Below are 11,732 nucleotides of genomic sequence, written 5' to 3'. Positions count from 1 at the left end.
CCTTCAAAGTCTTCAGTGCATATATTGTATCGGCCACTTCACAACATACCCCACCCTCTGGGGTTGAAACTTGATTGTGATTAGTCAGTGAGCCCATATCTGTAACACACACTCATCACGGTATCCATTAAAGAGACTGACAGAACTGGTTGATAGTCCTCCAGGCGAGCAGCGCACTGGAAAGGCTAGACTGGCTCTGGTTCAGCCTCATGCATTTTAAAATCCTTTTTGCTATAAGTATAACTATTACAATCATCCACTGTGCTGAATGAAATCACCCAAGCATGAAGTAGAACTTAATCAAATTGTGTGTATAAGCCAAATCATACTAAAACATGAGGTTTGCATAAGGACGGTAGAAATATGTCCCTACCAATATTTTGGGAGGACAGAATTGTCCCTACCAATATTCGAGTGAACTCGTTCGGACTGTTTGGAGTCAGGTTGCTAGCAGGAGTAAACATGAATGAGTTTAATTTCTGTCAAAAACTCCCATGACAATGTCAATATGAATACTATGACTTTTTTATGCCTTATTATGCCATGGCATTTTTATGCTGATGACGTTTTGCAGCGTTTTAATGACATGCAATAAAATGACGTTTTTTGGCATTTTTATGCCCTACTATGCGATGACGTTTTATGCCAAACTATATGACATTTTTATGACCTTTTATGTCATACTATACTATGACGTTTTTTTGACGTTTTACGTCATATTATACTTTGACATTTTTTTGACATTTTATGCCTTAATATACTATTTCGTTTCATGCGTTACCATACTATGATGTATTTATGACCTTTTATGCCTTAATATACAATAATCTTTTTTTGACATTTTATGCCATACTATACTATGACGTTTTTTGACATTTTTATGCAATACTATACTATGACATTTTTTGGCATTCTTATGCCTTACTATACTACATCATTTTATTCCTTATCATACTATGACGTTTTAATGACCTTTTATGCCTTAATATACGATTATGTTTTTATGACATTTTTATGCCATACTATACTATAACGTTTTTTGACATTTTTATGCCATACATTACTATGACATTATTATTATTTCGTTTCATGCGTTACCATACTATGACGTTTTAATGACCTTTTATGCCTTAATATACGATTATGTTTTTATGACATTTTTATGCCATACAATACTATGACATTTTTTGGCATTTTTATGCCTTACTATACTTTGTCGTCTTGTACCGTACCATACTATGACATTTTTTTGACATTTTGTGTCATACTATACTATGACGTTTTTTTGACATTTTACATGTATGTCTTAATATACTATTTCGTTTTATACTTTACCATACTATGACGTTTTTATGACCTTTTATGCTTTAATATACTATGCTGTTTTTTGACGTTTTAAGCCAGACTAAACTATAACGTTTTTTGGCATTTTTATGCCAATACTATATCATGACGTTTTTTGGCATTTTTATGCATTAATATACTATTTCATTTTATGCCATACCATACTATGACGTTTTTATGACCTTTTATGCTTTAATATACTATGATGTTTTTTGACGTTTTAAGCCATATTATACTATGACGTTTTTTGGCATTTTTATGCCTTACTATACTATGTCGTTTTATGCTTTACCATAGTATGACTTTTTTATGACGTTTTATGCTTTAATATACTATGATGTTTTTTGACATTTTTGTGCCTTACTATACTATGACGTTTTTTTGACATTTTATGTCATACTATACTTTGACGTTTTTTTGATGTTTTATGCCTTAATATACTATTTCGTTTCATGCGTTACCATACTATGATGTTTTTATGACCTTTTATGCTTTGGTATAATAAGATGTTTTTTGGCGTTTTATGCCTTAATATACTATTTCGTCTCGTGCCTTACGATACTATGACATTTTACGTCATACTATACTTTGACGTTTTTTGGCATTTTATGCCATACTATACTATGGCATTTTTTGGCATTCTTATGCCTTACTATACTACATCATTTTATTCCTTACCATACTAAGACGTTTTAATGACCTTTTATGCCTTAATATACGATTATGTTTTTATGACATTTTTATGCCATACAATACTATGACATTTTTTGGCATTTTTATGCCATACTAAACTTTGTTGTCTTGTACCATACCATACTATGACGTTTTTTTGACGTTTTATGTCTTAATATACTATTTCATTTTATGTGTTACCATATTATGACGTTTTTTGACATTTTTATGACATAATACACTATGATGTTTTTTGGCATTTTTATACCTTACAATAATATGTCGTTTTATGCTTTACCATACTATGACGTTTTTATGACCTTTTTATGCTTTATTATAATATGATGTTTTTGGCATTTTATGCCATACTCAACTATGATGTTTTTGGCATTTTTATGCCTATATATACTATTTTGTCTTGTGCCTTACCATACTATGACGTTTTTTGACATTTTTATTCAATACTATACTATGACATTTTTTGGCAATTTTATGCCTTACTATACTACGTCGTTTTATTCCTTACCATACTATGATGTTTTAATGACCTTTTATGCCTTAATATACGATTATGTTTTTATGACATTTTAATGCCATACTATACTATGACGTTTTTTGACATTTTTATGCCATACTATACTATGACATTATTATTTCGTTTCATGTGTTACCATACTATGACGTTTTTATGACCTTTTCTGTCATACTATACTATGACGTTTTTTTTTTTGCATTTTTATGCCTTAATATACTATGACATTTTTTGGCATTTTTGTGCCTTACTATACTTTGTCGTCTTGTGCCTTACCATACTATGACCTTTTTTTGACGTTTTACGTCATACTATACTTTGACGTTTTTTTGACGTTTTATGCCTTAATATACTATTTCGTTTCATGCGTTACCATACTATGACGTTTTTATGACCTTTTATGCCTTAATATACAATAATGTTTTTTTGACATTTTATGCCATACTATACTATGATGTTTTTTAGCATTTTTATGTCTTACTATACTATGTTGTTTTATGCTTTACCATACTATGACGTTTTTATGACCTTTTACGCTTTAATATACTATAATGTTTTTGTGACGTTTTATGCCTTCCTATACTATGACGTTTTATGTCATACTATGACTTTTTTTTTTACTTCTTATGCCATAGTACACTATGACATTTTTTGCCATTTTTATGCCTCAATATTGTGATGGAAATCTGAAAATAAAAAGTTGACAAAATAATCAAGTTGTCTTTGTGTATTTTAATAAGATCTTTGCAAAGATCAAGCTACAGTCACAACAGAGTGTAATTGCAGACTGATGTTGAACAGAGTGGCCATGCACTTTATAGAGAAACGAATGAAGGAGGCATGGTCAGGATGTGTGTGTGTGAACAATTCTGGGTGCCATCAAAAGTGTCAACCTGTCAAAGAGAAATATCTGTGTGGTCAAGTAGAAGAAAAATTCTTAGTTCATACCAGGCAATACCAGAAGAGGAGCATACGTGTAAGGACAGATTTATACCCTGGGTTGTATAAAGCTAGGTCATACAAAGTACAAAATTACAAAGTGTGATTGTTCTATTAAACTATACCATGACGTCTTTTGATGTTTTTATGCCTTACTGTCACAAGATATTTTTATGATTTACTATACTATGACGTATTATGCCTTACTACAATATGATGTTTTAATGACCTTTTATACCTTAATACACTATGATGTTTTTTTGACATTTTATACTGTCATTTTTTGCCTTACCAGACTATAACGTTTTTATGACCTTTTATACCTTAATCTACTATGATAGTATTTTTACGTGTTATGCCATACTATACTATGGTGTTTTTTGACATTTTTATGCCTTACTATACTATGACAATTTTATGAAAATTTTATTCCTCAATGTTGTGGTGGAAATCTGAAAATAAAAAGTTGACAAAATAATCAAATTGTCTTTGTGTATTTTAATAAGATCTTTGCAGACTGATGTTGAAAAAGGAGCACTTTATAGAAAAAGGAATGAAGGAGACATGGTCAAGATGTGTGTGTGTGTGTGTGTGTGTGTGTGTGTGTGTGTGTGTGTGTGTGTGTGTGTGTGTGTGTGTGAGCAATTCTGGGTGCAATCAAAAGTGTTTAGCTGTCAAAGAGAAATATCTGTGTGGTCAATGAGAAGAAACTCCTTAGTTCGTAACAGGCAATACTAGAAGGGGATGCATACGTGTAAAGACAGATTTACACCCTGGGTTGTAAAAAGATAAAGACAAAGTGTGATTTTTATGCCATACTATACTATGTAATTTTATGCCTTACCATACTATGATGTTTTTTTGACCTTTTATGCCTTACCATACTATGATGTTATTTTGACCTTTTATGCCTTAATGTACTATGAGGTTTTTTTGACATTTTATGCCATACTATACTATGACGTTTTTTGATATTTTCATGCCACACTACACTATGTCATTTTGTGCCTTACCATACTATAACGTTTTTTGACCTTTTATGCCTTAATATACTATGATGTTATTTTGACATTTTATGCCATACTTTTACTATGACGTTTTTTGTTATTTTTATGCCTTACTATACTATGTCATGTCATGCCTTACCATACTGTGATGTTTTTTGGACCTTATATGCCTTACCATACTGTGATGTTTTTTGGACCTTATATGCCTTACCATACTGTGATGTTTTTTGGACCTTATATGCCTTACCATACTGTGATGTTTTTTGGACCTTATATGCCTTACCATACTGTGATGTTTTTTGGACCTTATATGCCTTACCATACTGTGATGTTTTTTGGACCTTATATGCCTTACCATACTGTGATGTTTTTTGGACCTTATATGCCTTACCATACTGTGATGTTTTTTGGACCTTATATGCCTTACCATACTGTGATGTTTTTTGGACCTTATATGCCTTACCATACTGTGATGTTTTTTGGACCTTATATGCCTTACCATACTGTGATGTTTTTTGGACCTTATATGCCTTACCATACTGTGATGTTTTTTGGACCTTATATGCCTTACCATACTGTGATGTTTTTTGGACCTTATATGCCTTACCATACTGTGATGTTTTTTGGACCTTATATGCCTTACCATACTGTGATGTTTTTTGGACCTTATATGCCTTACCATACTGTGATGTTTTTTGGACCTTATATGCCTTACCATACTGTGATGTTTTTTGGACCTTATATGCCTTACCATACTGTGATGTTTTTTGGACCTTATATGCCTTACCATACTGTGATGTTTTTTGGACCTTATATGCCTTACCATACTGTGATGTTTTTTGGACCTTATATGCCTTACCATACTGTGATGTTTTTTGGACCTTATATGCCTTACCATACTGTGATGTTTTTTGGACCTTATATGCCTTACCATACTGTGATGTTTTTTGGACCTTATATGCCTTACCATACTGTGATGTTTTTTGGACCTTATATGCCTTACCATACTGTGATGTTTTTTGGACCTTATATGCCTTACCATACTGTGATGTTTTTTGGACCTTATATGCCTTACCATACTGTGATGTTTTTTGGACCTTATATGCCTTACCATACTGTGATGTTTTTTGGACCTTATATGCCTTACCATACTGTGATGTTTTTTGGACCTTATATGCCTTACCATACTGTGATGTTTTTTGGACCTTATATGCCTTACCATACTGTGATGTTTTTTGGACCTTATATGCCTTACCATACTGTGATGTTTTTTGGACCTTATATGCCTTACCATACTGTGATGTTTTTTGGACCTTATATGCCTTACCATACTGTGATGTTTTTTGGACCTTATATGCCTTACCATACTGTGATGTTTTTTGGACCTTATATGCCTTACCATACTGTGATGTTTTTTGGACCTTATATGCCTTACCATACTGTGATGTTTTTTGGACCTTATATGCCTTACCATACTGTGATGTTTTTTGGACCTTATATGCCTTACCATACTGTGATGTTTTTTGGACCTTATATGCCTTACCATACTGTGATGTTTTTTGGACCTTATATGCCTTACCATACTGTGATGTTTTTTGGACCTTATATGCCTTACCATACTGTGATGTTTTTTGGACCTTATATGCCTTACCATACTGTGATGTTTTTTGGACCTTATATGCCTTACCATACTGTGATGTTTTTTGGACCTTATATGCCTTACCATACTGTGATGTTTTTTGGACCTTATATGCCTTACCATACTGTGATGTTTTTTGGACCTTATATGCCTTACCATACTGTGATGTTTTTTGGACCTTATATGCCTTACCATACTGTGATGTTTTTTGGACCTTATATGCCTTACCATACTGTGATGTTTTTTGGACCTTATATGCCTTACCATACTGTGATGTTTTTTGGACCTTATATGCCTTACCATACTGTGATGTTTTTTGGACCTTATATGCCTTACCATACTGTGATGTTTTTTGGACCTTATATGCCTTACCATACTGTGATGTTTTTTGGACCTTATATGCCTTACCATACTGTGATGTTTTTTGGACCTTATATGCCTTACCATACTGTGATGTTTTTTGGACCTTATATGCCTTACCATACTGTGATGTTTTTTGGACCTTATATGCCTTACCATACTGTGATGTTTTTTGGACCTTATATGCCTTACCATACTGTGATGTTTTTTGGACCTTATATGCCTTACCATACTGTGATGTTTTTTGGACCTTATATGCCTTACCATACTGTGATGTTTTTTGGACCTTATATGCCTTACCATACTGTGATGTTTTTTGGACCTTATATGCCTTACCATACTGTGATGTTTTTTGGACCTTATATGCCTTACCATACTGTGATGTTTTTTGGACCTTATATGCCTTACCATACTGTGATGTTTTTTGGACCTTATATGCCTTACCATACTGTGATGTTTTTTGGACCTTATATGCCTTACCATACTGTGATGTTTTTTGGACCTTATATGCCTTACCATACTGTGATGTTTTTTGGACCTTATATGCCTTACCATACTGTGATGTTTTTTGGACCTTATATGCCTTACCATACTGTGATGTTTTTTGGACCTTATATGCCTTACCATACTGTGATGTTTTTTGGACCTTATATGCCTTACCATACTGTGATGTTTTTTGGACCTTATATGCCTTACCATACTGTGATGTTTTTTGGACCTTATATGCCTTACCATACTGTGATGTTTTTTGGACCTTATATGCCTTACCATACTGTGATGTTTTTTGGACCTTATATGCCTTACCATACTGTGATGTTTTTTGGACCTTATATGCCTTACCATACTGTGATGTTTTTTGGACCTTATATGCCTTACCATACTGTGATGTTTTTTGGACCTTATATGCCTTACCATACTGTGATGTTTTTTGGACCTTATATGCCTTACCATACTGTGATGTTTTTTGGACCTTATATGCCTTACCATACTGTGATGTTTTTTGGACCTTATATGCCTTACCATACTGTGATGTTTTTTGGACCTTATATGCCTTACCATACTGTGATGTTTTTTGGACCTTATATGCCTTACCATACTGTGATGTTTTTTGGACCTTATATGCCTTACCATACTGTGATGTTTTTTGGACCTTATATGCCTTACCATACTATGATGTTATTTTGACAATTTATGCAATACTATACTATAACGTTTTATGGCATTTTTATGCCATACTCTACTATGACGTTTTTTGTTATTTTTATGCCTTACTATACTATGTTTTTTTATGCCTTACCATACTATAACGTTTTTATGACATTTTATGCCTTAATATACTTTGATGTTATTTTGACATTTTATGCCATACTATACTATGACGTTTTTTGACATTTTTATGCCATACTACACTATGCCGTTTTTTGGCATTTTTATGCCTTACTATACTATGTCATGTCATGCCTTACCATACTATGACGTTTTTTTGACATGTCATGCCTTACCATACTATGACGTTTTTTTGACCTTTTATGCCTTAATATACTATGATGTTATTTTGACGTTTTATGCCATACTATACTATGACGTTTGTCATTTTTATGCCTTACTATACTATGTCATGTCATGCTTTACCATACTATGACGTTTTTTTGACCTTTTATGCCTTACCATACTATGATGTTATTTTGACCTTTTATGCCTTAATATACTATAATGTTATTTTGACGTTTTATGCCATACTATACTATGACGTTTGTCATTTTTATGCCTTACTACACTATGTCATGTCATGCTTTACCATACTATGACGTTTTTTTGACCTTTTATGCCTTACCATACTATGATGTTATTTTGACCTTTTATGCCTTAATATACTATAATGTTATTTTGACGTTTTATGCCATACTATACTATGACGTTTGTCATTTTTATGCCTTACTACACTATGTCATGTCATGCTTTACCATACTATGACGTTTTTTTGACCTTTTATGCCTTACCATACTATGATGTTATTTTGACCTTTTATGCCTTAATATACTATAATGTTATTTTGACGTTTTATGCCATACTATACTATGACGTTTGTCATTTTTATGCCTTACTACACTATGTCATGTCATGCTTTACCATACTATGACGTTTTTTTGACCTTTTATGCCTTACCATACTATGATGTTATTTTGACCTTTTATGCCTTAATATACTATAATGTTATTTTGACGTTTTATGCCATACTATACTATGACGTTTGTCATTTTTATGCCTTACTACACTATGTCATGTCATGCTTTACCATACTATGACGTTTTTTTGACCTTTTATGCCTTACCATACTATGATGTTATTTTGACCTTTTATGCCTTAATATACTATAATGTTATTTTGACGTTTTATGCCATACTATACTATGACGTTTGTCATTTTTATGCCTTACTACACTATGTCATGTCATGCTTTACCATACTATGACGTTTTTTTGACCTTTTATGCCTTACCATACTATGATGTTATTTTGACCTTTTATGCCTTAATATACTATAATGTTATTTTGACGTTTTATGCCATACTATACTATGACGTTTGTCATTTTTATGCCTTACTACACTATGTCATGTCATGCTTTACCATACTATGACGTTTTTTTGACCTTTTATGCCTTACCATACTATGATGTTATTTTGACCTTTTATGCCTTAATATACTATAATGTTATTTTGACGTTTTATGCCATACTATACTATGACGTTTGTCATTTTTATGCCTTACTACACTATGTCATGTCATGCTTTACCATACTATGACGTTTTTTTGACCTTTTATGCCTTACCATACTATGATGTTATTTTGACCTTTTATGCCTTAATATACTATAATGTTATTTTGACGTTTTATGCCATACTATACTATGACGTTTGTCATTTTTATGCCTTACTACACTATGTCATGTCATGCTTTACCATACTATGACGTTTTTTTGACCTTTTATGCCTTACCATACTATGATGTTATTTTGACCTTTTATGCCTTAATATACTATAATGTTATTTTGACGTTTTATGCCATACTATACTATGACGTTTGTCATTTTTATGCCTTACTACACTATGTCATGTCATGCTTTACCATACTATGACGTTTTTTTGACCTTTTATGCCTTACCATACTATGATGTTATTTTGACCTTTTATGCCTTAATATACTATAATGTTATTTTGACGTTTTATGCCATACTATACTATGACGTTTGTCATTTTTATGCCTTACTACACTATGTCATGTCATGCTTTACCATACTATGACGTTTTTTTGACCTTTTATGCCTTACCATACTATGATGTTATTTTGACCTTTTATGCCTTAATATACTATAATGTTATTTTGACGTTTTATGCCATACTATACTATGACGTTTGTCATTTTTATGCCTTACTACACTATGTCATGTCATGCTTTACCATACTATGACGTTTTTTTGACCTTTTATGCCTTACCATACTATGATGTTATTTTGACCTTTTATGCCTTAATATACTATAATGTTATTTTGACGTTTTATGCCATACTATACTATGACGTTTGTCATTTTTATGCCTTACTACACTATGTCATGTCATGCTTTACCATACTATGACGTTTTTTTGACCTTTTATGCCTTACCATACTATGATGTTATTTTGACCTTTTATGCCTTAATATACTATAATGTTATTTTGACGTTTTATGCCATACTATACTATGACGTTTGTCATTTTTATGCCTTACTACACTATGTCATGTCATGCTTTACCATACTATGACGTTTTTTTGACCTTTTATGCCTTACCATACTATGATGTTATTTTGACCTTTTATGCCTTAATATACTATAATGTTATTTTGACGTTTTATGCCATACTATACTATGACGTTTGTCATTTTTATGCCTTACTACACTATGTCATGTCATGCTTTACCATACTATGACGTTTTTTTGACCTTTTATGCCTTACCATACTATGATGTTATTTTGACCTTTTATGCCTTAATATACTATAATGTTATTTTGACGTTTTATGCCATACTATACTATGACGTTTGTCATTTTTATGCCTTACTACACTATGTCATGTCATGCTTTACCATACTATGACGTTTTTTTGACCTTTTATGCCTTACCATACTATGATGTTATTTTGACCTTTTATGCCTTAATATACTATAATGTTATTTTGACGTTTTATGCCATACTATACTATGACGTTTGTCATTTTTATGCCTTACTACACTATGTCATGTCATGCTTTACCATACTATGACGTTTTTTTGACCTTTTATGCCTTACCATACTATGATGTTATTTTGACCTTTTATGCCTTAATATACTATAATGTTATTTTGACGTTTTATGCCATACTATACTATGACGTTTGTCATTTTTATGCCTTACTACACTATGTCATGTCATGCTTTACCATACTATGACGTTTTTTTGACCTTTTATGCCTTACCATACTATGATGTTATTTTGACCTTTTATGCCTTAATATACTATAATGTTATTTTGACGTTTTATGCCATACTATACTATGACGTTTTTTGGCATTTTTATGCTTTACCATACTATCATGTTTTTTGACATTTTTATGCCACACTACACTTTGCCATTTTTATGCCTTACCATACTATGATGTTTTTTGACATTTTTATGCCACACTGCACTTTGTGGTTTTATGCCTTACCACACTATGACGTTTTTATGACCTTTTGTTACTTAATATACTACAATGTTTTTTAAATGTTTTTTCCGTTGCTGTGATTTTTTTTCTTTATCATTCTATGACGTTTTTATGACGTTTCATGCCAAACAATTTTTTGCCTTATTATACTATGATGTTTTATACTATGACATTTTATTACATTTTTGCCGTACTATACTATGATGTTTTTGCCTTATTATACTTTATATATGACATATATGTCCCTAATCAAGAGCTGATGTAAATACGACATATTATCACATGTATACATCTTCTTGATATATGAAGATTTACGTTCATAACATGTTAAATACTTATAGTAAAATGCAACTTTATTTAAACAACATGCTTATTAAAGTTTTTTGTTTGTATGATTTTCTTAATAATCTTGATAAATCTAAACATACAGGTCTATCTTTTTCATTTACATATGATATGAACATATACTGATATGCTTTGGGATGGATATATATTTATGTAATGTGCAGTCTGTAATATAA

The sequence above is a fragment of the Seriola dumerili genome, unplaced genomic scaffold, assembly GCF_002260705.1.
Source record: "Seriola dumerili isolate Sdu_G_001 unplaced genomic scaffold, Sdu_1.0 BDQW01006988.1, whole genome shotgun sequence".
Taxonomy (NCBI): Eukaryota; Metazoa; Chordata; class Actinopteri; order Carangiformes; family Carangidae; genus Seriola; species Seriola dumerili.
The sequence above is the reverse complement of the archived record's forward strand: the minus strand, read 5'-3'. Positions refer to the sequence as shown.